Genomic DNA, 24,803 nt, shown 5'->3' on the forward strand with positions numbered 1-24,803 from the left:
ACTATGGCGGACATGAAACTGTGGTACTTGCCTGCTAAATCTGTGGTAGGATATAAGATAGACCTGCAGTGCTTTAAAAAGACTGCTTGCACCCAGAGTGTGTCTTGCGCTTGAGCTAGCTTGGTATAGCAACTTTTATTACATGTATTGTTTTAGATAGTGAATCTGTTGGAGACCTTTTGCAAACAATATACATCAGAGCAGGCTTTGGGTCCACCCCTTTCTTCCATTGGCTTGAGACTTTACAGTTGTTTCTGCCCAGTCAGACCCCCACCCAATATTGTGGCATACATCTGCGAATTTTGCAGCACAATAATGGTAATCTTGCATTTTATTTTACTTGTAATCATTCCTTTTCAGCCATAAATCAATGGAAACTGTTTTAGCAGAGTTTTTCACTTTGAAATAGGCATGTTAAAAGTGTCTGAGAGTGTTTGTTTGCTATATTCTCTTTTGTGGTAACATTCTGGATCATAGGCTGCTAATCATCTGGTTTTCTGTGGCACTGTGCTGACTTGGGGCTAGCGGTTCCAAGCCCCCAGGCTATCTGCTATAGGACACCACATTGTGAAATGTAACCAGATCGGTTGAGGAAAATTGTAACTGCTTAGTAAAACAGTCTTTGACAAAGCGAGTGGGTTGGCTCTTGTATGAAACATGCATGAAGAGGTGCACCAAAAATGGGTACAAATGCACAGTAGATCACAACACATGCACAGAGGCCAGCACCCTCCATTTTAATGGAGCCCAGCTAACATAAAAGCACACAGCCGATCAGATGGCACCATTTTTTTTGCAGTTGGCTGAAGACTTTTTTTGCGGCCAAGATAAATATTGTGGTTATCACGCTCCTCCGCTTATTTGGCAATTGATAATCTAATATCAAAATACTAGAGGGTCTGGTCATTAAACTGAATGTTGAAAGACACCATGAGATCTATCAAGGTCTGCCAGCAGGTGCATGTACGCCGGGCCACTGGAATTATGCGATTGGGCGACTACACAATTTTTCGCCTAATTATGGAATTGCTGCATTTGCCACATAATCCATCACCTGCTGCATAATCTGCAGATTATTAAAATTAAGTGTTTCGAGCTGAAACGGTTCAAAAGTTACTAAAAATTTGACTACTTGTTACTGTGCAGTGGAAGGCTTTTTGCAAAGCTGGACTGGTCTCCTTTCTGTTGCTTATTGCTATATTTGGATGTTAAACTGATACTGGCGTGCAACCAATGACCACGGTGTTACCAAATTCATTTATGTCCCACTCACCATCCCAGAGAGGATGTTGGAAGATGTCTCTGGTGCTCAAGAGAGCGAGGCTTACTATCTGTCCCTTTACTCTGGTACCGCTTGTCTCTGCTCTCTTGCAATCCCTTTCTCCTTGGAGGGCTGCCCATTGCCACATGTGAGAGTCCAGCCGATTCCTATAGCGCTTCCTCTGTTGTCCAGTCTCTGATTTACCTCCCCCTCCCTGCTACTCTGCCAAGCCATCCTTATCAATCTCTGAGTGCCCATGGGACAGCTGACACGCAGTTGGAGTCCTTTCATGTGCCTTTCACAACTGTTCTTAATATCTTGCAATATTTAAATAGCTTTGCGATTGCCTCCAAAAACAGTCCACTAATCTGCAGCCTGTATGGGCTACGCTGAAGACCTGTCTCAGGTGGACGGGACAGCTTCAGCATCCAAAGCACTGGTTGCAACGCTTTCATTGATTACACATCTATCTGCCGCACCTTCTGTATTTTACTATATCATCAGCGCTCTGCTTAATCCTCACACCATGTTTTGTTTTCACCCCTTTAGCACAAAATTGTTGGTCTGTCTCAAAGGCTTCAGTTTGCAAATGACAGCCACATCGTTTTCACAATGTATACGTGCAAGGATAGCAGCATGACCCTTGTAGTGCACACGTGATCACAAACTGGTTGAGCTACATGAACACAAGCTAGTGCCTTCAGTTTCCAGTCTGCATGCCAGTCAGATAAACAACCATAGGCCTATTGCTATGTGCGCACAAGCACCACTTTACAGAGTTTGCCAGTGAATCGCTACTTATGTTTTCTCGTCTTGCTTTCAACAGCATTGTTTTCCCCTTTGTTCTATGATGGGCACCCAGCTGAGAATGCAACTTCTGAACTTGATTTCCTGCAGGGCCCATTGCTCCAATTCCTAAAGTGGCAGGTGGAGGCAGGCCGTTATTACAGCTGTAAAGTGCCACTTAATGACGTGCGTGCAGCCAATTAGATGGCTCCACTTTTTTTTGCTGTCTGCCTAAAACCTTTTTTGTTTTTTACGCGAGAAAGATAAATAATGCAGACCTCGTGGTCCTCAGCTGATTTCACAATTATTTTGCAAATTGCGAAATATTGGAGGGTCTGCCCAGTGGAGGAGTATTCTCTCAACAAGTGCTGTTGTCAGTTTGGGTGTTTGTTTCTGACCTAGTTGAACCTTAATAGATCAGACTATTTGAAAAGTATTCATTAAAGTGAGTTTTATAAAATTAACTGAGAAACATTTCTGCCTCCACCTTGGTGACACGTTGTTAGTAAACTAAGAGACAAGTAGATTGTCATGTATACCTTGTTGCATAGATTTGTATTAGAGATGGAGCAATGTTATAGGCTATTAAATAAGATACAAGTGAGGTTTTTCTACAGCGTATATCTTAATCTTGCATATTTGGTGGTAATGATCAAAAGGAGTCTTGGAGGAATTATTTGCCTAAAATCACACTATTTAGTCAACAAGATAAGTTAGAATTGATCCCAGGTTTTCCAGATTGACACTGTGCAATTCAGACTCTAGACGGGTGTCTCTGATATCAAAGGTTTATTCTTTGTCCTTCATGTTTGGAGGATGAGATTAGGGTGGGATGACAGACAGAATACACATTTTACCGCGGGCAGTTTTTACATTTTACAAACCTTATGGCATAAAAGTAATTCACAATAGACTGCTTTACACTATTGTTTTATCCGGCACAAGGAGATTTGCTGAGATTCAAGGATGCAGAGCCATGGGGGATTCTAACTTGGCTCTACATGTTACATGGTCAGCAGCTGTAGCTACTAGGCCACATCACCTCAAAGTTTGGTTTATTTTGGCCCTGAGGTCACAAGAGGACCTAGAGCCAGGCATTTTGGCTCAAGCTTTCAGTGGCTCATCCAGCTATATTTTCTACTGCTTGATTTGACTTGCCAGTATGCATTAAGACATCAGTGCACAATGGAAGTCGATAGAGTACCACCTCAGCCATGCCAAGTACCATGCATCAGGCGTTAAACTAGCGCATTTCAGTGCGGTAGTACGCATCACCGCACTGAAATACGAAATCAGGCAAAATAGTGCTTCGGCAGAAGGTGTTGTAATCATGATGCACCTTACTGACCATTGAAACTAAAGCTGGTTTCTTTGTCTGGAGTGTCAGTGCGCTGTGCACTCCGCTTCCAGCAGGCATGGCGCGAGTCTGCAGCTATTAGTTGCTACAGCAAGAACCAGAACTCTCCCGCCAACTCAATGGACCCCAACGAAGCAGCCGCAACTTCACTCAATGGTTCACCAACTGCGCCGACTACCTCGCACCTCTGAAGAACCCACCCAGCAGACCCGGCAGCAAGAAAGCCCCGTGGTTCACCAACGAACTCAAAACTTCCAAGAAAAACTGCTGCACCCTCAAAGACCTGGCGCCACGACCAGACTACAGAAAACATGACAGCCCTCAAGAACGCCACCTGCATACACCACCAGCTGATCCGCACCACCAAAAGAACAACATTCAAAGAGCGACTGGACAACACCCACAACAGCAAGGAACTCTTCAGCATCATCAAAGAGCTCTCCAACCCCAGCGCCGTAAACAACGACATCACACCCTCGCAAGACCTCTGCGACTCACTCTCCTCATTCTTCCACCGCAAGATCGCCGACATACACAACAGCTTCAGCGCACAGACCACGCACCAGACCATCGAACCAACGCCCCCCACCACCACCCTCTGCAACTGGACCTCTGTCAGCACCGAAAACACCACCCGCACGATGAACACCATCCACTCCGTATCCCCCACCACGTCTTCAACAAGGCCGACTCCATCATTGCACCCTAACTCCGAGACATCATCAACATCTCCTTCACCACCTTCCCGGAGAACTGGAAGCATGCCGAGCTCAGCGCCCTCCTGAAGAAACAGACAGCAGACCCCACCGACCTCAAGAACTTCCGCCCCATCTCGCTCCTCCCTTATCCTGCCAAAGTCATCGAGAAGACCGTCAACAGACAGCTCGCCGCCTTCCTCGAGACGAACGGATCCCTCGACCCCTCACAGTCCGGTTTCCGAGCCAGCCACAGCACCGAGACCGCCCTCATCGCAGCCACCGACGACATCCGATCCCTGCTCGACAACGGGGAAACAGCTGGCCTCATCCTCCTGGACCTCTCTGCAGCGTTCGACACAGTTTGCCACCGCACACTAATACAGTGCCTCAGCAACATCGGAATCCAAGAGAAGGCACTGGACTGCATCATCTCGTTCCTCGCTGGAAGAACCCAGAGAGTCCGCCTCACCCCGTTCCGATTCGCGGCCACCGAAGTCATCTGCGGCGTACCTCAAGGATCATCGCTCAGCCCCACCCTCTTCACCGTCTACATGAGCCCCCTCGCAGCCATCGCACGCCAACACAACCTTAACATCATCTCCTACGCTGCCGACACCCATCTGATCCTCTCCCTCACCAACGACCCCGCCACCGCCAGAGCCAGCCTACACGAAGGAATGAAAGACGTCGCCGAGTGGATGAAGAACAGCCACCTGAAACAGAACGCAGGCAAGACGGAAGTCCTCATCCTGGTATCATCCCCCTCCGCCTGGGACGACTCCTGGTGGGCTCCTGCCCTGGGCACCACCCCCAAGCCAACGGACCACGCACGAAACCTGGACTTCATCCTGGACTCCTCCCTCTCGATGACCAAACAAGTCAACGCCGTCTTTTCATCCTGTTTCCACACCCTGCGCATGCTCCGTAAGATCTTTCGATGGATCCCCACCGAAACTAGGAAGACGGTCACCCGGGCACTCGTCACAAGCCGAATGGACTATGGGAACACCCTCTATGCGGGAACCACAGCCAAACTACAGAAAAGACTCCAGCGCATACAGAACGCCTCCGCACGACTCGTCCTGGACATCCCCCGTCACAACCACATCTCCGCCCACCTGAGAGACCTGCACTGGCTCCCCGTCAGCAAGAGGATCACGTTCAGACTCCTCACCCACGCACACAAGGCTCTCCACGACCTGGGCCCCAAGTACCTCAACAACCGCCTCACTTTCTACATGCCCACCCGCCAGCTGCGATCGACCAGCCTCGCCACCGTACCACGCATTTGCAGAGCCACCGCCGGAGGAAGATCCTTCTCCTACCTGGCGGCCAAGACATGGAACTTCCTCCCCATCCACCTACAGCTGACCCAGGACCATCTCTCCTTCAGGAAGCAACTCAAGACCTGGCTTTTCGAGCAGTAACGGACCCCCCCCCCCCCGGCGCCTTGAGACCCTAGCGGGTGAGTAGCGCGCTATATAAATCTGATTGATTGATACGGTGTAAAAGAAATTCACCAAACGTGCCACGCCGCACCAGAGCATAAATAATGATATCACGTACATGGTGCTGCGGCAGGACTAGTGTGCGGGCGGCTACAGTTAGAATAAAGGACAGACACAGATTCTTGGCATGGGGTTAAACCTGCTCCTCTGGTAAAATTAATTTTGCCTGCTAGTGCGCTTGTATGATTTGCAAAGCGCAGCACTTTCAAGCAGCGAAAGTCAGTGCAGCGTATTACTTTAATCATAATCAAATTACTTTACTTTATTTGGTATACAACAATACCATAAAAGTACAATGCATTTAAAAAGCACATGAAACGGAACCCACTACTAAGTACCTATACAATTAATACAAAATGTTAACAAGTAACAATACAATTCATCACAGGTAATAAAGTTAAAAACTGTGCTAAAAGTTAGAGCGTCTAGACCTCCTAAACATATTACATTCAAAGTGGGCCGGTAACGGAGCATGGGAAATATAAAACCAACATATTAAAAGGGGAGCCCCCCTCGATTAAAATTAATTTGTATAAAAAAGGAAAGGAGAAGAAAAGTGCAGCGTATTACTTTAATCATAGAAATGTTAGTAGGGGCAAGGGCGGCGGATTCACACACTTCCCCTACTTTCTCTGGATCGGAGATCAGTGCCCGGCAATGCGATCAAAGAGACGCTTCCTGCTCTACTCTAACTCCTCTGTGCACTGAGGCACCTAACCTTCCTAATGCCAAATGCCTCAATTACCTGGTCTGTTTTTATGGCTGAGAAGGGTTTCTTTATCATGCCAAAGAAGCTCTTTAAACTAGCGTTGCCAGCCATTCTTGCTGTTACTGTTCCCCGGGTCACGTCTGGTCCCACGTGGACACACAGTTGTTGAGGAGCCATGTCTGGTCAGCGCATACTGAGGCAGGATGTTGAATTCCCCTGCTGCATGGCCCAGAGTTAAAGGAGTAAGCTGGTGTTTGAGAATCATTTACCACCTGCTCACCTCCTTCTGACCTACTCATGTGCTTTTGCTGTGCCCTGCCCAGGCAAAGCCCTACTTCTGCCCCAGACTCACCACGCCAGCATGAGTCTCATGTTGAGATCAGGTGGCACAGGCTGAGGCGCAGTGCAGCATAGCTCGCTCTAACTCTCTGAAGAAGAGACAGGCTAGCGATCCTCACGGTGCCACGCCAGCAGCTACACTCGGTGGATCATTCTGACATCTGTAAAGAGACTAGGGTTAGTCGGATATTAAATTTAATAATCTACTGCTGCTGACATTTAAAATGTTTAAGAAAATGGGGAAGGGCTCCAGCAAGGTATAGCGCCTTGCAAATGGGCGCACTAAAGTTGTCTATCTGTGCTGTAAATGCGCTACATTTTGTCTAAACTAGCAGTTTTGCTGATTTGTTAGTAGTGCAAAGTGTTTAATATCCTTACTTGACAGTGAGACTACAAAGCAGCACCCTTTATTTTCCCAGCACAGTTAGATTTGCTAAGTGAGTTAAGTCATGTGATTAATGTTCCCGCTGGAGGGAGGTCGGAGTTTTGTCTACTGGCAGTTTTCACTCACCATTAAGTAGCACAGAGGCTTAATATGACAGCTGCAATTAAAGTCTAGCAGCATATTGCATTTAACTCTATTATATGTGGATAGCTCAGTGGGTTGCAGCTCTTGTCACAGAGATCCCTTTGTTACATGTGGTTCCACTGCACCTGAGGCAGAGGTTGGGGTGGAGGCTGCTGATTTTTTTTAGAAATTAAATATCTTTAAAGGCACCTGCAGCAGAGTTCGACTTCCTTTTTGCTCAAACGAGCGTGATTTCTGATATTTGTCTATTTCCATGGGCTTCGTTGCATGATTTTGGTCGCAAGAAAGTGCCACTCTATACATTTAGGGGTTGAATCACTCTTAAAACTACTGAATCTATGAAAATGTCACACTTATGCAATCTGAAACATTAGCAGCTATACTCATAGGTCTAACTTCTGATATTTGATTCCCTCGTCTTCGTTACTTGCTTTTGCTAGCGAATAAGTGTCATTGAAATGTCACTTATAATTACACTGAAATTATGAAAATGTCACTCCTAGCTATCTGAAACCTTGGCAGCTATGCCACACCTTACTAGTTAGGGGGCATTTTCGTACTCCACTAGAAAGTCATTATTTTAGGATTCTGTTTTTTGATGGTGAGTAAATCCATCAACCTTTAAAACTGCAACAAAAAAAAGAAAAGTGGGGAAATGTAGGAAGAAGAGTTCAAGTTGCTTAATGTGCATACGCCTTCTGTCGAGTTTTGTACAAAATGCCCAGTTCTGTGCTGGTTTTGAAGCCCGCAGCTTCAGGGGGGGCCAGCTCGCGGTGTACTGCTGCTCGCCATGCACGCCCTCCCTGTGAGGCCCCCTCGTCCGAGGCTTCCCTCGCGCCGGGTGGAGTGACCTCACCGGCCGCATTCTGTCTTCTGTGTCTATGGGTGTGGGCACGCGGTGACATCACTTTCCGGCGCGCTCCGCCGCGCCTGCTTCTGCCGGGCACGGCGTGATTGGCGGAGGGGCGGGGCCGGGCGGTGATTGGCGGCCGCAGTGAGAACTGCCGCACCGCACGCGCGCAGGCGGGGCCGGAGGGTCAGAGTGTTCCGGGCTGTGCCGCCGCCGCCATCTTGTGTTTGTTGGGAGAAGCCGGAGACAGGAGGAGAGCGAGCAGCGGAGAACCTGCCCCGCAGCGCCTCATTGGTGAGAGACGGGCAGGGGGCGCGCAGGGAGGCCGGGGCTGCTTCGGGGGGAGGCCGGGGTGCGCTCGCAGCTCCGCCCCCATTCATTGAGGGGGGAGTGTGTGCAACACCCCATTCACACTGCCCACTCACCCATACTGGCGAAGGTTGGGGCTCAGACAGGCAACTGGGGCTCACAGTGGATGAAGGCAGGTTAGACCAGTCCCCGTTGGGGCGGGAGTGCACCCTCGCACACCTGCCTACATCCACGCAGACGAACTGCTATGGAGGGGTTCGGGGGGCAGACGGGCCCTCCCCAGGCGTGGACAGTACCACTGCTACCCACCCGTATCTTTACAGGTGATCCACTAGAGATGGAGCCGGGGCTACACCAGGGTCCTACAGTACAATACTGAACTGTCCGATCCTAGTCATATAGTCAAAGGGCTGTGTAGGGTCCCCTACACTCACTGTGGGATGCATGCACAGCCAGCCCCGTTTAATTTTGTGGGAACTTATACTTGATGCCGAGGGAGTGAGCTCATACAGCCTTCTGATGTTGGAGAAGGGCTCAGCCTCTCATAATGACTAAGATTTTACCCGGGAAACCGCATAGTACTTATCACTTTCTCTACTGGGGGCAGATTATGTATTAAGGTTTTACTTATCCAATCAACAAATTGGAACGGCTGTCCTCGCTCATAATAAAACCCTTAACCATGGAAGAGAGAGCTAAAAAAAGCAGTCCGAGTCATGCTGGCTCACTGTCCATCCCGGACATTGATAGGCTCAGCAGCAATCAGACTTTGGAACTCGGTGGGGGCGCATTGTACTTTAGGGTGGAGAAGAGAGGGCTGTTTCCCCTATTAATTACGGGGGCATCCATGTCCTTTCCCAATAACCAGGATGAGGGTCTCGCACCCCCTTCTCGTGAGGAATCTGAGCTGTCACATACACGCATTATGTACTGTCAAAGTGCAAACCTGCTGAAAGCAGTGGAGACATCGTGGGGTAAATACTTAACGCACTTGTTTGTGTATAGCTGCTCAGCGGCAGAGAGAAACTGAATGGTATTTCTGAAACGTTTAGCACCTCAACTTGAAGTGAGTTGCTGCTTAACTTGTAAGAGATTACCAATCAAAGGCAGGCACTTCCTAGATTGTCTTCCGTGACTGACACCACGCTGCGAGCCCCAGAACATCAATCACTGTGATCTTTTCCCACGGATCAGTCTCCCGGTGTGCCTTTTATCGTTCTGCCCCATCTCGTACACGGGCTCACACGCTCGAAGATAATAGTTTTGCGCGCTCTTGGCCATCGGTCGAATGACACTTTTGTGCCTAGGGTTATTGAAAGCCAATGGGAAATGTGAGCGTACTTGAATTATGTTTCTTGCTGGTATGGTAACACAGGCCCGCTGTTTTCTCCCTTGAAGCTATTCGCTTTTCGGCGCCAGCTAGACCTATCTATTCGATAGTTTGTCGAAAGTCCCTCTGCTTGGTCTGTCCTCCCTCTCACCATTTCGTGCTTGCTTAAATGTCTGTCTGGAAGCGTGCACTTGGCCTTTGCAGCACAGGGGTGGAGGAGAGGATCTGTCCTGCTCTTCAGAGCGCATTGGGGGGGGGGGGGGGGGATGGAAACATCAGGGATCAGCTGCCAATCGCACTGCGAAACCAAGGGTCTGGCAGCAGGTCCCTCCTGCTGACGCTTTGCAGTGAAAGTGAAACCTCCCAGTTTAACGCCAGCGAGGTTGCCTCTAGAGACTGTTACTGACAGCCGGGAGCCAGGGAGGATCCCGGTACTACTACCCGCTTTGAGAGCTCGTCACATGGGGCAGTTCTGGCGCCGTGACCAGGCTTCCTGGCCTGAACGACTGTCTTACGAAAACTACGGAAACAGGTGCTGAAAGTGCTCTTTCCCAGATACCTAGCCAGAGTGTATTATGGGTGTTCCTTTATATTAGTTTGCAAATAGACCCCCACCCCTGTTTGTGATATATATATATATAGCGCGGGTGAGGTGGACAGGGAGGGGGGGGGATTTGCCTGAATGCCCACAGTGGTCACGTCAGAACGGGGGCTGTGTGCGATCCATGATGGGCTCGCTACCCGGAGGCAGTGGGTTGTGAGAAGCCGCATCCCCCACGCTTTGCGAAGAGGCCTCGGTCTGTATTTTCACTCGGTAAACTTAGTGTTTACCCACTCGTTTTAGGCGCGTTGTCTTGGGATGGCCTAGTGAATATTCCCTCAGTGTGTGAGGGTCTGACTGGCATGCCTTGGGGTGGCTTAGTAAAGATGCCCTTGGTGTCTGATGGTCTGCAAGGGGTGGCCTAGAGAAGATTCCCTGTGTGTGAGGGTCTTACTGGCATGCCTTGGGGTGGCTAGGTAAAGATGCCCTTGGTGTCTGATGGTCTGCAAGGGGTGGCCTAGAGAAGATTCCCTGTGTGTGAGGGTCTGACTGGCTTGCCTTGGGGTGGCTAGGTAAAGATGCCCTTGGTGTCTGATGGTCTGCATGGGGTGGCCTAGTGGAGATTCCCTCGGTGTCTGAGGGGCTTGCCTTGAGGTGGCCTAGTGAAGATGCTGTCGGTGTGTGAGGGACTGATTGGCTTGCCTTGAGGTGGCCTAGTGAAGGTGCGGTCTGTGTGAGGGACTGATTGGCTTGCCTTGAGGTGGCCTAGTGAAGATGCTGTCGGTGTGTGAGGGACTGATTGGCTTGCTTTGAGGTGGCCTAGTGAATGTGCTGTCGGTGTGTGAGGTTCTGATTGGCTTGCCTTGAGGTGGCCTAGTGAAGATGCTGTCGGTGTCTGAGGGTCTGATTGGATTGCCTTGAGGTGGCCTAATGAAGATGCTGTCTGTGTGAGGTTCTGATTGGCTTGCCTTGAGGTGGCCTAGTGAAGAGACTGTCGTTGTCTGAGGGTCTGATTGGCTTGCCTTGAAGTGGCCTAGTGAAGATGCTGTTGGTGTGTGAGGGACTGATTGGCTTGCCTTGAAGTGGCCTAGTGAAGAGACTGTCGTTGTCTGAGGGTCTGATTGGCTTGCCTTGAAGTGGCCTAGTGAAGATGCTGTTGGTGTGTGAGGGTCTGACTGGCTTGCCTTGAGGTGGCTTAGTAAAGATGCCCTTGGTGTCGGATGGTCTGCATGAGGTGGCCTAGTGAAGATTCTCTCGGTGTGTGAGGGTCTGATTGGCTTGCCTTGAGGTGGCCTAGTGAAGATGCTGTCTGAGGGTCTGATTGGCTTGCCTTGAGGTGGCCTAGTGAAGATTCCCTCGGTGTGTGAGGTTCTGATTGGCTTGCCTTGAGGTGGCCTAGTGAAGGTGCTGTTGGTGTGTGGGGGACTGATTGGGTTGCCTGGAGGCGGCCTAGTGAAGATTCCCTCTGTCTGAGGGTCTGATTGGCTTGCCTTGAGGTGGCCTAGTGAAGGTGCTGTTGGTGTGTGGGGGACTGATTGGGTTGCCTGGAGGCGGCCTAGTGAAGATTCCCTCTGTCTGAGGGTCTGCTTAGCTTGCCTTGAGGTGGCCTAATGAAGATGCTGTCTGTGTGAGGTTCTGATTGGCTTGCCTTGAGGTGGCCTAGTGAAGATGCTGTCGGTGTGTGAGGGACTGATTGGCTTGCCTTGAGGTGGCCTAGTGAAGATGCTGTTGGTGTGTGAGGTTCTGATTGGCTTGCCTTGAGGTGGCCTAAGAAGATGCTGTCTGTGTGTGAGAGACTGATTGGCTTGCCTTGAGGTGGCCTAAGAAGATGCTGTCTGTGTGTGAGAGACTGATTGGCTTGCCTTGAGGTGGCCTAGTGAAGATGCTGTCGGTGTGTGAGGGACTGATTGGCTTGCCTTGAGGTGGCCTAGTGAAGAGACTGTCTGTGTGTGAGGGACTGATTGGCTTGCCTTGAGGTGGCCTAGTGAAGGTGCGGTCTGTGTGAGGGACTGATTTGCTTGCCTTGAGGTGGCCTAGTGAAGAGACTGTCTGTGTGTGAGGGACTGATTGGCTTGCCTTGAGGTGGCCTAGTGAAGGTGCGGTCTGTGTGAGGGACTGATTTGCTTGCCTTGAGGTGGCCTAGTGAAGGTGCGGTCTGTGTGAGGGACTGATTTGCTTGCCTTGAGGTGGCCTAGTGAAGGTGCTGTCTGTGTGTGAGGGACTGATTTGCTTGCCTTGAGGTGGCCTAGTGAAGGTGCTGTCGGTGTGTGAGGGACTGATTGGCTTGCCTTGAGGTGGCCTAGTGAAGATGCTGTCGGTGTGTGAGGGACTGATTGGCTTGCCTTGAGGTGGCCTAGTGAAGAGACTGTTGGTGTGTGAGGCAGGTTGGCTTGTCTCACGGTTGGCTAGCGAAGATGTCCTCTGTGTGCTGGAGTCTGATTGGCTAATCTCGGGGTGACCCTGTTCAGATGCCATCAGTGTGTGAGTATCTGGGAGGCCCCGTTCAGATGCCCTCTGTGTGTGAGGGTCTGATTCGCTGGTCTCCGGGTTGCCTGGTGAAGATGCCGTCAATGTCTGAGGGTCTTGTTGCATTGACTTTGGGTGATTCAGTGAAGATACTGATGGTGTGATTGACGTTCCTTTGGGTGACATAGTAAAGATGCTCCCTCTATGTGCGAGGGTCTGATTTTTTTTCTTTTTAACATTTTGTTTTTTCCTGCGTCCGTGTTGCTGCAGGTTGCTAACACTTTCAGAGTTGGCAGGGGTTTGCCTATTGGAATAACCGGTTGTCATTTGCAGTACAAAGCGACGAAGGATTTATAAGAAAGAAGTGCTACTGTTACAAAGAGCATTGTGTTCTGACCCTTGAGGGGGGGCTAGCCTGGGCGAGGCTGCTCGGGCTGCCGGGGGCGTCGCGCCGGTATTGTGGGGGTGGCGAGACACAGCGGTCTCCGAGCCAGACAGAGCCAGGCCCAGAGGTTGGCCTGGGGCCGGTGAAGAGCTCCACGCCCTCTGCCTCCCCCCGGCAGCGAGCCTCTGCCTGCCTGCTGCTTCCGGGTCTCTAGGGCTCCTCGGAGGCCGCCGTCTGCGGCGTGGCACCTTGTAGGCGAAGCAGCATCGTGTACTTTATCCTTTAAGTAAGGGGTAGTCTGTAAGAAGCGGGAGGGGAGGGTTGGTGTGGTGGAACAATTCTTGTGCTGTTGACTAGTCTGGCCGAGAATGAAGCAGTGTTTGTAGTACTTGCTAGAATAACAATCCCAAAATCCAGTGTGGAGACTGAGCATTAATCTGCTGCTTTCAGCTGCTCGCAGGAGATTAGTTGCTTGAATTATTTTGAGCAAGAGGCGGTAGGCGTTGGCAGACCTGGTCAGAGTGGTATCGTTTGTGAGAGCGAATGCAAAAATCCATTCCAGCTTTAATGCGTACATATATTTGTATGCGAGGATGTAAAAAGCAGTAACTTTTTTCTTTATATTTTTGTTGCGAGTTGGGCATCAGAACATTTCCAACATCTGGGTCTTCAGTCTTTCCATGCAGGTGCTTCGCATGCAGATGTATTCAATTGTCGATGTTTGTAGGGTAGATCCTGTACAGAACTCAGACTTCATGATCTCCTCCGCCTAACTAGTTGCAATGCATTCCTCTCGCGCCCTAAGTAAGGTTAAGGGGTTCTAGAGCTGGATGGATTTGCAAGTGAGGGTCCCGACAGGATCCCGCCCCACTCACTGTGCCTTTGGATGGGGCTTGAATCGTACTCTGTTTCCTTGCCAGTAACTTTGAGGCGCACAGTACCCGACATGAAGGTGCAGTTCTGTGGCTATGAGTGGGTGTGCAATTTAAGGTAACCTCATTCACTAAAAGCCTAAGCTCTTCTGTCAAACCGTATCTGAATATGGTGCCACTCTCTTGGGCTCGATGTATGAAATGGAAACTTTTTGCACAATGAGTGAAATATGTCATCTTTTTCATATGAAGGCCAATTTGTGGCAAACTGCTCCACCGGTGGAGCTAGGAAATGGGCAATTTCCAGTTTTTCCTTACACTTGTTTCACCAAGGGCAAAAATAATCTAGGGCAGTGATTCTTAACCTGTGGTCCGAGGCCCCTTGAGGGTCCAACTGGACTTCTCAGGGGATTTGTGACCGTTCAATAAAATTACATTTTAAAAATAATAAAGTATATACAATTAAAGAAGCAACATTTAAATTTTGAAAACCTTTTCTACACGTGAATGTGAATTAAACAAAATATTGCAGTACTTGAGCATTTGATTGGTTTATACTTGTGGTCGTAATTTTTTGTATTTTGAGGTTCAAATCACAGTAGTTTCTTGGGCTCCTGAATTTCAAGTAATGATTCAGTCGGGGTACCCGCGTTCACGTAATGATTCAGTGGGGCTCCACTGAAACTAAAAGGTTATGAACCACTGGTCTAGGGAGAACTACACAAAGCCCCAATATCTCGTTCTCCCTAAAGCAGACGGAGCTTCGAGAGAACCGTAGAAGTCCCACTAACAGGCCAGTTGATTTTCTTGCCTCCTGCTTTTTTTTCCCCCATCTGTGGCAGTCCGAAGCAGATCTGGGAAGTTGTGTGTGTTCACACCAGGAGCTACTTTGCCTACAGAGGAATGGAAACAAATGAGTTCGATCCTAGCCCAATGAGGAACATGTTACAAAAGACAGGCAGAACATCCTTGATGTTGTAAAACACGCCTTTATAATCGTAATGCTACTCTTAAGTAATCCATCTCAACACTCTGACTCCCATCCGATGCCCGCTTTGTTCCAACTCGTCTCCTTTGTACCTCCCCACCATTATAAGCTATACCGCCCACCACACCCAAGAGAACAAACTGATTTTTCAGTTATCAGAAAAATTAAAGTTATTACAGAAAGTAAACTATTTTTTCCCGGACAAAGTCTGTGGGGTTGCGAGTACCTTTCTTTACAAGCTGTGCCAAGTCCACAGTCCTGCAGTGAGCTGCAGGTCAATTAAGCTTTTTTTGTCCTCGTGATTCTCTTTAAAAATAAAGTTAATCCTTTCTAATGCTTTGTCTGGAATTGCGGTACTGTTAGTTAAAAAAAGTTTAATCTTTACACTTGTCAATTCTTGGCGCTATCTTAAGTATTAATGGGGGTAAAGCCCTGTAGTTTCTCACAAGAGACCTTGACTGTCTCTTGGCAGAGAATGAAGTAAAGCTGCTTCTTCTTTAGCGAGGTGCAAGCAGGGAATTTATAAATCTTGAAAAGCAGAGCCAAGTGTTTGTGTCCAGTCTAGCACGCATTGTCAACGCCAGTATAGTTCGCCTTTTTGCATTTGCCAATGCTTTTTTGCAGATGCTGTGCAACATCCATGATACGCCATATCAGCCAAAAAGTGTAATGAGGGGTGAATGAAGCACACCTGTTTAACTACGCATGTACATGCCTTCCTTCAGAATGATTTCTATGTTTTTTTAATGTACTCATCCAAGGTGGTGGGGGCCTCTTGGATGATAAACAAATTACATTTATATCGAATAAAAAGCAAACATGAGTGACAAAGCCAACCAATAGTAAGTGATGGGCAGGTTCTACTCCTGGTATAAGTGTTTGGTTTGGTGTACAAGAGGCTATATACGTGTGCCTGAAAATTGTCTGGTAGGCAAGACGTAGAAAATCACAGCTGGCCAGAGTAATCTCTAAACAAATACATTTTATCTTGTTATGCTTTATTTTTTTCAGTGTGCTCTGTTTCTCTAATCTTGATCTTCGACGAATGCTCTATTTTTGCAACAGGCTTGTACATGCTCTATTCTGTCAAGTCGCTGCTGTCTCTGGAGCAAGTCCCTTTGGAAGCCGGATCACAACAGCAATACTCCTAGGTCACGTCATACCTCTACAGGCACATTGCTGTTTGCAGATGACAATCCTTCAGAGGATTAGGTAACCTGCGCTCGACAGCTGGAGCTTGATACTATGCTGTCCTAGCTCTCTGTGTGGGGTCAGTGATGGGCTACTGCAAGAAGAAGCTCCCACCTCTGTGCTACAGTCTTAAATCGTCATTCCCCTACAGACACATTGCTGTTTGCTGAGGACAGCTCCTCAGAGGATTAGGTACCTCCTCCTGGCAGCTGCAGCTTGACACTACGCTATCCTAGCTCTGTGTGGGGTCAGTGATGGGCTACTGCAAGAAGAAACACCCACCTCTTTGCTACAGTCTTAGATCGTCATTCTCCTACATACACTGCTGTTTGCAGAGGACAGCTCCTCCGAGGATTAGGTACCTCCTCCTGGCAGCTGGAGCTTGACACTACGCTATCCTAGCTCTGTGTGGGGTCAGTGATGGGCTACTGCAAGAAGAAGCACCCACCTCTTTGCTACAGTCTTAGATCGTCATTCTCCTACATACACTGCTGTTTGCAGAGGACAGCTCCTCCGAGGATTAGGTACCTCCTCCTGGCAGCTGGAGCTTGACACTACGCTATCCTAGCTCTGTGTGGGGTCAGTGATGGGCTACTGCAAGAAGAAGCACCCACCTCTTTGCTACAGTCTTAGATCGTCATTCTCCTACATACACTGCTGTTTGCAGAGGACAGCTCCTCCGAGGATTAGGTACCTCCTCCTGGCAGCGGGAGCTTGACATTACGCTATCCTAGCTCTCTGTGTGAGATCAGTAATGGACTTCTGCAAGAGGAGGCTCCCACCTCTTTGCTACAATCTGTGATCGTTTCTCATTCATAGCAGTCTTGCTGGTGGAGCCTGCTTACACAGTAACACATCTGCTGGGACGGCACTATATTGATTAGTGTGCATTGAGCAGCATTTGACCCCAAGGGTTGCAGGGCGAGCTTTAAAAAGCTGCCCTGAGTTCACAATATGTTGGACAAAGCACGTTCTATGTGTTTTCACAGCTCTGTGATTGTTAGTCGTCTCTGCATTGAATGGAGATGCAACTCACAGACATACAGTTTTGAAGCAGATAATTATTCACCTTTTGTCTCCAGAACTGCGTTTCTGCAGGTTTTATTTGTTAACAGTGCAGATTCAGTTGTTGCAACCTGTGTATACCAAGTACATCTCACTCTACATTCCCTACAGCGTCTACTCAATGTGGTATGTGCTCTAAACTTCATTATTAATGTTCAGTGTTCTGTAGAAGTTTTCTTCATTTTAGCTCCGAGCCATGCAGCTTTGAACTCTGCTATCGAGTCCGTCATTGACATCAGATATCAAGAGTGCTTCTGGTTACTCTTCTTATCGCATGCAGCCCTAATGTGCAGCTTTTGAACCTACATTCATTGCAAGGCAATCCGCGGGACTGGCCAAATTGATTTAGTGTAGCCCTCAAATAGTGTTCTAGATTTCTTACTAGGAGGAGAACCCACACTTTATCACATGGAGCTGCTTTTCTTCTAAAAACACGAGAATTAGTACATCACTCTCCATAATCGATCAAGATTTATAAAGTGCAGTTAATCTACTGATGGGGTATCCAGGTGCTTCACTCCTTCGTTTTTGGGGAGAAGTGAAGTGTTACGGTCTTGCATATGTTGAAGCCTCTTTCCAAGCTGATGTTTCTGATTGAGTTCCTACTCTAAGAGGTGAAAGCCATGCTTATTGATGTCTTTAAGGCTCCTCTTTTTTCAGCCATTACGGTGCCTAGGATGTTATGGCCTACTTCAACTCAAGCTGCAATTCTGGCCTTGCTGGTTCAACCTGGCCAGCTCATCAGAAGTCAACGCTGGTCCCTATACTGCTCCTGATTCTGTCTCATTGCATCACTGGTAACCATTATTTCAGCGGCAGTAAGAAAGCCAGTCACGACCCAATAAATGCTGCAATGATCGGAGGCTAAATTGTACTCCTACCTGTAGGAAACAGACTAATGGGATATTGTTCTTTCATTGTATGCACAACTTGACACGAATTCCATTGTTTATTATTTTAGTTGCTATACTGTGCCTGCCAGAGAGAATGATCATAGTGAGGAAGAATATAGCCTTTTCTCATCTGAAGAAAAATTCTAGGTTTTTAGCCGACCGTCATTGTTAGTTACCTTGCACCTCCACTATGGCTTAATTGCATTTTAATGTTGCTCTGGTTGATACGGTCGCTCCTATTGGGAGAAATTACGGAACAAATACAATGGTGCTTTGTAGAAATATATGCTGGCAACCTTTCCAGTGAGTATGGCAATCATGCTTGCTTTTCCAGTTTCAAAGAAGAAAGGATTCTGTAAATATGCAGAATATTGGGTTAGACCAACAAGGGGAAAAAGCTTCTAGCTCTGGCAATCTGGCACTGAAGTTATCCATCTTGGTATACTTTCTTGCCAGGTAGTCTCACGATTTTCTTGTTTTTGACAGTCAAGATCACGTTAATACCGAATTCACTTAAAACTCTTAACAGTGGCCTCAATGGCCCCAAAAAGTTATCTGATTAGAGTGAGCAAAGCAAGGGTAGGTGTGTTGGGTATGTTTATGGAAATGTTTTGCAGGAGAGGAAATGGCCCATACTGCAAGTTAAGTGAATATAGCCACTGGTATGACCAAAAGCTATCTCGCAGCAGAAACCACAGCAGTTTTACTGACTGTTCAAAGCCAACTTGTATTTTGCCATCTCCTTATCAGTCTATTCCACTCTCACTCGAAGCCTCTTTTTAGTTCTCAGTTCTGGTTCTTGAGATGCTAATAGGTGTTTTGGTGTCGTATACTATCTACAATGACTAAGGATAATCTTGGATGAGTGGGTTATATTCTGCCATTCTTGAGTTGATGGCCGACCGTTTACTATCTTCTTCACCACCGCCCCCAAATATCTTGATTTCAATTTTTTATTCCATTTTGACCCAGAAGTTGATATCATTGGCACCTCTATTTTAGAGTGGTAAGGGATACTATTTTAGGTGCCTTCAGGTGCCCTAGATAGGGGCATGTCCGAGGCAGATTCTGCGCCTTCTTGTCTGGACAATTTCTTGAAAATGGATAGGCTCCGGATGGTTAAGCTTCAGCTCATCCTTTCAGGTGTTCATTTTTATTCGTTTTGTTGGATCTGCAAAACACCTACTCCCACGATTCTTTCTACACAACCCATCTTACACAGGAAGTAGTGTAAAAGTAAATCTTTTGAAAGTAAATACAGTCCGCACAATGTTGTGCAAATAAAGTGCAACGTTTATTTTGCCACAGGCTCCAGCGTAAACACTCAGTGACCACCAACTGCCTAGTATTCTGTCTCACTGGGGTTATGTTGAGACTTTTATACAAGAGTTTATGCAATACAATATATTGAAAGGACCGAATCCTCTCTTACGTCCAGCTGCAAGATCATTCTTATCAGGAGCTTGAAAGCATCCGTTTCAACGGTTATGCTTCTAGGCAGTAAATCTGCTACTTGTAGCTAATTAGTTTTCAAGGCCCAAGGCTCCCCTGCATTCTTCAAGTCTGTGATCAATGGATAGTAAGTTACACGTTTCCACCTAACGGAAAGATTGGGGGGGAAAAAGCCATAAGCTGATATGGGTCAGTCTTAAGCAATTCAAACAATAGTTCGCTCCTACTTTCAGCACACTTATATATTCTCCAAGATCCTAGTTAAAACAAATGCAGCATTATTATAAAAAGCTACTGCATTTCTGAGCTGAGTTCACAACTGGCACCAATGTTGCGCCTGGTTCTCATAGTTTGGGAGCGAGAAGTGGAAACGTACACAAATTCAGTCAACAAGACTGTACCAGGAGAGCATATTGCGAAAACCATTCTCTAGGTGAAAATACAGATGGAGTACCAATCACAAAAATAGTTGAACAATGGTTCGTATATGATAATCTGCCCTTTGAACCTTCTTTTAAACACCGTTCCTACTGTTACTTAGTCAACTACTTCTTTTTTACATAGTTATTTTATTACAGCATCTGGCATGATCATTCATTGGTCATAGCTATCTGTGCAGGCTTTGGCTGTAAGGAGACGGAAAAGGAGGTGCAACATGTTAAAACATTGCAACAGAGACAATATTGTAGTGATATTAATGTAAATACCCAAGATAGAAATCACTTTCATGTTATGTGCTCTTGACCTCAATAAAAAAAATGACAACATAAAAAAGAAATTGCTTTTTCATATTGCGGTTCAAGAGTCCCTTCCTGTTAATGTACTTTGAGGAAAACCTGGTTGTCTAGTGGCTGGAGGAAGCTTTCCACAAATGTAACCATCAGTCGCATTTAAAACCATATGTTTCATGCAGTATCTGCACAAAATCATTGTGCTCATAAACATGAGCACGATAATCTATTAATGCATTATTTCAGTCATTTCTTCTCTCCTTTGTCTCCTCAGTACCATTGACAAATTTTCCTTCCCTCAATGTTGGTTCAGATATATATATTTATATTTTCTTGATCTCTCCTTTTCCCCGCACCTGCTGCTTCTGGGTGATGGGCACAGTGGAACTTTTTGCTTACCTCTAGAGCTTCACACACCATACAAACTCTTGCATATTTTCTAACGTTCTTGTTAACTCGGAACATGGTCATGCAGTCGTTTCTACCAATGCGTGCAGGGCTGTGCAATGTTCCTGTCATTGGATTAAGATACTGGTCTTGCATCATGTACAGTATTCTGTTTTGTTCACCCAGCGCTCATTCAAATGTGTACTAGTCACAGACTATCTTTGTTTGTCTTTAGTAGCATCTTTCTGTATTTCTCGTATACCTTCCAATGCTGTCAGTAGTCATTTATTCAATAGATACCTGTATTACAAACATGAGACTAGAAATGGCCCTTACTAGAACAATTCTTAGGAATGGGTGTACTGCTGTTTGTCATTCATAAACTCCTCCAGTAGGACACCAATTTGCATTGGGGAAAGGCAGGAATAAACATTATACATATATACAGAATTAGAAAGCATACTCTTGCCATTGTTAGGGAATTGTGATCTGTTAATAAAAAAAAAATCCTACCAAACTGGCTGTGATACATTTCGGTCTCATAAATACCCAAGTGTTTTATGATGAAAAATGTTAGAGAAAATAAATCTGCATGGCTTACGACTTCATATAAGTAAATGAAGTAAAGAACTATAAAAATCATACATTATGTAGTTCTTATGTAGTTCTTATGTAATTGAGAATATTTCTCAACCACAACTCAGTGACATTTGCCCTGTGAAACAAACATCAGTTGTGTTCTCTTTCCAAGCTGTAAAGTACTCTAAAGGGAACACAATGTTTATTAGTATTCTGGATCTGCACATAATATGCCAATACCTGAAATTTTATTCTGTTGATGAATTGAGAAATATGGTCTCGGTGCACACTAGTTGACATGCAAAATCAAGAATACATCCATCTATAGCATAACTCTCCTTCAGCATCATCAAAGTGTATTTTCAGATCTATTCTGTCCCTTGTTTGCGTTTCCGTTCTGTGAGTGCATTCATGATTCTTAAAGAGTTGCTGCACATTTTCAACATAAGGTAATAGTGTAACTGCATTCAAAATATTGCATCTACATCAAATGTGACAGAGAAATGTGCACAGGGTATTTTGCAATCACCCTGCTGCTGGGTGAGTAGCACTAGAGCACACCCGTCGGACTTTTGAACAAAAAGGTGAAATTAGAGTAGTCCTGTAGATAAATGCTTTTGGTAAACCCCAAAGCAAAAGATTTGCAGAGAACTTGCTAAAGAGAAGAAATCTACATTCATGGTTGGCCATCCAAAGCAGTGGTTCAGGTGTGTCTTTGTGGGTGAGGGACAATAATGGCTTTGCCAGTGGTAACAATTTGAAATCCAGTGGTGGCGGTAGCTAGCCATTTCTAAAATCGTGCTCACCTGTTTTTGTCTGGTTGGAGGTTGCACAGCCAAAATCTATTTTATGTAATCTCTTTCCAATTGTCTCCACCCTTTCGACAAAAAGGTGCAGCAACTAGAAGCCCTCTTGTTAAACAAATTGTATCTTATCAGGAGACACCTTGTGTTCCCTGGCAGCTAATAAATTCAGTACATTTACAGTATCTGTTGTACACTGTTAGTAGTGCTGGCCGATAACAAATAATTTATGTACTGCATCAATGCTGTACCTTATTGAAATGTAAGAGTGTCAAATTCTCCTTTTAGTAACAAACTGTCAATATATTCCTAAGGACCCTGTGTTAAAAAATAATTGTGTAGCTAATCTCAATTTTTTTTCTAATTCAGTCCTTTTGTCTAGCGCATCGGACAAATGTCTGCCTGTCTGTACTCTAAGTATTTTGTTCTCCTGTTAACTGTTCTTGTTTCAGCAAATGTACTACTTTAAATCCTGAATGAGGTGGTGTAGTTGGACAATGTAGTAATGCCTGTTCCTCCTGAATGAGGTGGTGTAGTTAGACAATGTAGTAATGCCTGTTCCTCCCTGTGTCTTCTAACTGGGTTACGGTTACCTTTGTGAACAACCTTCTAAATAGTCTATTCTACATTCCTCAAGTGACCCCTAGTTTGGCCATTGTCTGTGTGGGCCTTTGTGTGTGATGTATACCTAATTGTCTAAAAATATAGTCCTGTGGTCACCCTTCTTTTTGACCACTTACTGGAGTGTCAGGCTCTGGTAGCAGTAGAATTTCATCAAATCTCTTACTTTTGTTACAACACGTTAAACATAAAGCAAAACATTTTGCGAAGACAGCCCATTGCAGTGTGACCATTGTTTTATACTACAGTTTCAAGATTAGCTAGATCTAGTTTGCAACGTGTACCTGTTACCGGGGGTGTTGGCACTACCTTCACCCTTTTATACCTGTAGACTTAAACCAATACTGGGATAAGAATAGGGACACTAACCCAATTAGAGGTAGAGATTCAAACCCCACCTCAGACAGGGGAATCTAACCCCCCGTCTCCTCTGCGAAGTCAGTTTGAACCAATAACATTCCAAGTGAAACCCAGTCCCCCTTCATGCAGCATGAAGGGGGACTGGTGTCCTGCCTGATCCACAACGGCCGCATGCAACTATGTGGCAGTTCACCTCTCAAGTGATCCACCTCATGTGGGTTTCATCAAGCCTTTTTATACATGAGTGTATGTATTACAATATATTGAAAGGACTGACTCATCTACTCCATCCGGCCTTAAGGGCATTCTTATCAGGAGCTTGAAAGCATCAGTTTCAACAGTTGTGCGTCTGGCAGTAAATCTGTTACCTGTAGCTAATTTGTTCTTAGTTTCCGGCACCCAAGACCCAAGTCTCCCCCTTCATTTTTAGAGTCTGTGATCATTGGATAGTAAGTTACAAATATCCGCCTAATGAACAGATTGGAAAAACCAATCCATAAGGGACAGTCTCAAGAAGTTCAAACAATAATTCACTCCTACTTTCAGTACACTTACCATAGCCTCCCAAGATCCTCTTTGAACAAAAGCATTATATCTACAAAAAGCTTAATTTCCGAGCAGAGCCCATGCCTTACCCACATGTTGCACCTTATTCTCAATTGGTGGGCGAGAAGTAGAAACTTACAAAAATTCAGTCTTTAAGTGTCTATAGAGATGGAGTAACAATTACAACAAGCATTTACAATGCAATTGGTCTTGCATGTGTGAAAGTAAGACCTATTGATGTTGTAAAGTGCAATGCTTATTAATTTACATTTGTAGCATTCTGTGCACGTAGCACTTTAGCTTCACATATTTAAAGCTAAAGCACTGAATGCTGCTAAAATAGACAAGAAAGGCAGCCCGCTGCCATGTTTAAAGCTAAAAACCGATGTGCAAAGCTGGCAGTGATGTAAAGGTGGCATCCTGCCTTTCTTGTCTTTCCCTTTGTAGCATTAGCGGCATGCCACGTTTCAGCATTAAACGTGTGAAGCTAGAACGTATTGTTCCGCCAGTGCTACAAAATTAAAGAAGTAGAAAAGAAAGGCAGGCGTCCGAAATGTTTAAAGTTAAAGCAGACGTGCAAAGCGGCAACTATGTAAAGGCAGCAGCATGCCTATCTCTTCTATTTATTTACGTTTGTGGCATGCTGCGCTTTAGCTTTGAACATGTGATTAAAGCATGGCGTGCTGCGACTGCTACAAAAAAGGCGGCCGTCTGCCATGTTTAAAAAGCCTACGTGCAAACTGCAAAGAGTGCGCAAACATAAAACAGAGAAAGAATACCATAATAGGCCAATACTCCAGAGGAGGAGTAAGACGAGAGAAAGTGGGCACATACCCACAAGAAACCATAGAGAAGAAAGCTTTTTAGAATGACATACCTTAACCAATTGGCAGCCCGGGCGTGGCCAAAGCCCGTAGAAGTAGAGACCGCATACCTTGCAGAGCAGCGCATGCGCGTTGGCTAGGCTCAACCTAAAAATGGTTGAACGATAATTCCTATTTGTAAAGCGCAACCATATCGCCTCTTAAAATTTCAAGGCGCTGGGGGCCGTCTGGGAGATTAAGTGAGCTATTGCCCAGAGTCACATGATGATGAGCTGCCTGCCGGTGCTGGGGATCTAACATGAGCTCAGCGATCCAGTCAGCCGCTCTGACCGCTGCGCCTTCACCTCTCCCTCTCTATATGAACAGTGGTTCATATATATTTTATGCTTTGACAGTACTTGAGTTAGTTTCATTTTCAGTTCA

The 24,803-nt window shown here is 46.3% G+C and overlaps 1 protein-coding gene across 3 annotated transcripts in view; it reads left to right on the forward strand.

The window, feature by feature from the left end:
- UBA1 (ubiquitin like modifier activating enzyme 1) overlaps window positions 1–24,803 on the forward strand; it is a 194,197-nt gene that overhangs the window by 14,922 nt on the left and 154,472 nt on the right. Inside the window, exon 1 of one of the 3 annotated variants that reach the window (XM_078664662.1) lies at window positions 8,193–8,331. The exons of the other annotated variants lie outside the window; for them this stretch is intronic. The gene's annotated coding sequence lies outside the window, so the exon portion shown is untranslated. Of the gene's footprint in view, window positions 1–8,192; window positions 8,332–24,803 lie in introns of those variants that run through there. 3 annotated transcript variants of the gene reach the window in all.

This window comes from Lissotriton helveticus, chromosome 10 (assembly GCF_964261635.1).
Source record: "Lissotriton helveticus chromosome 10, aLisHel1.1, whole genome shotgun sequence".
Taxonomy (NCBI): Eukaryota; Metazoa; Chordata; class Amphibia; order Caudata; family Salamandridae; genus Lissotriton; species Lissotriton helveticus.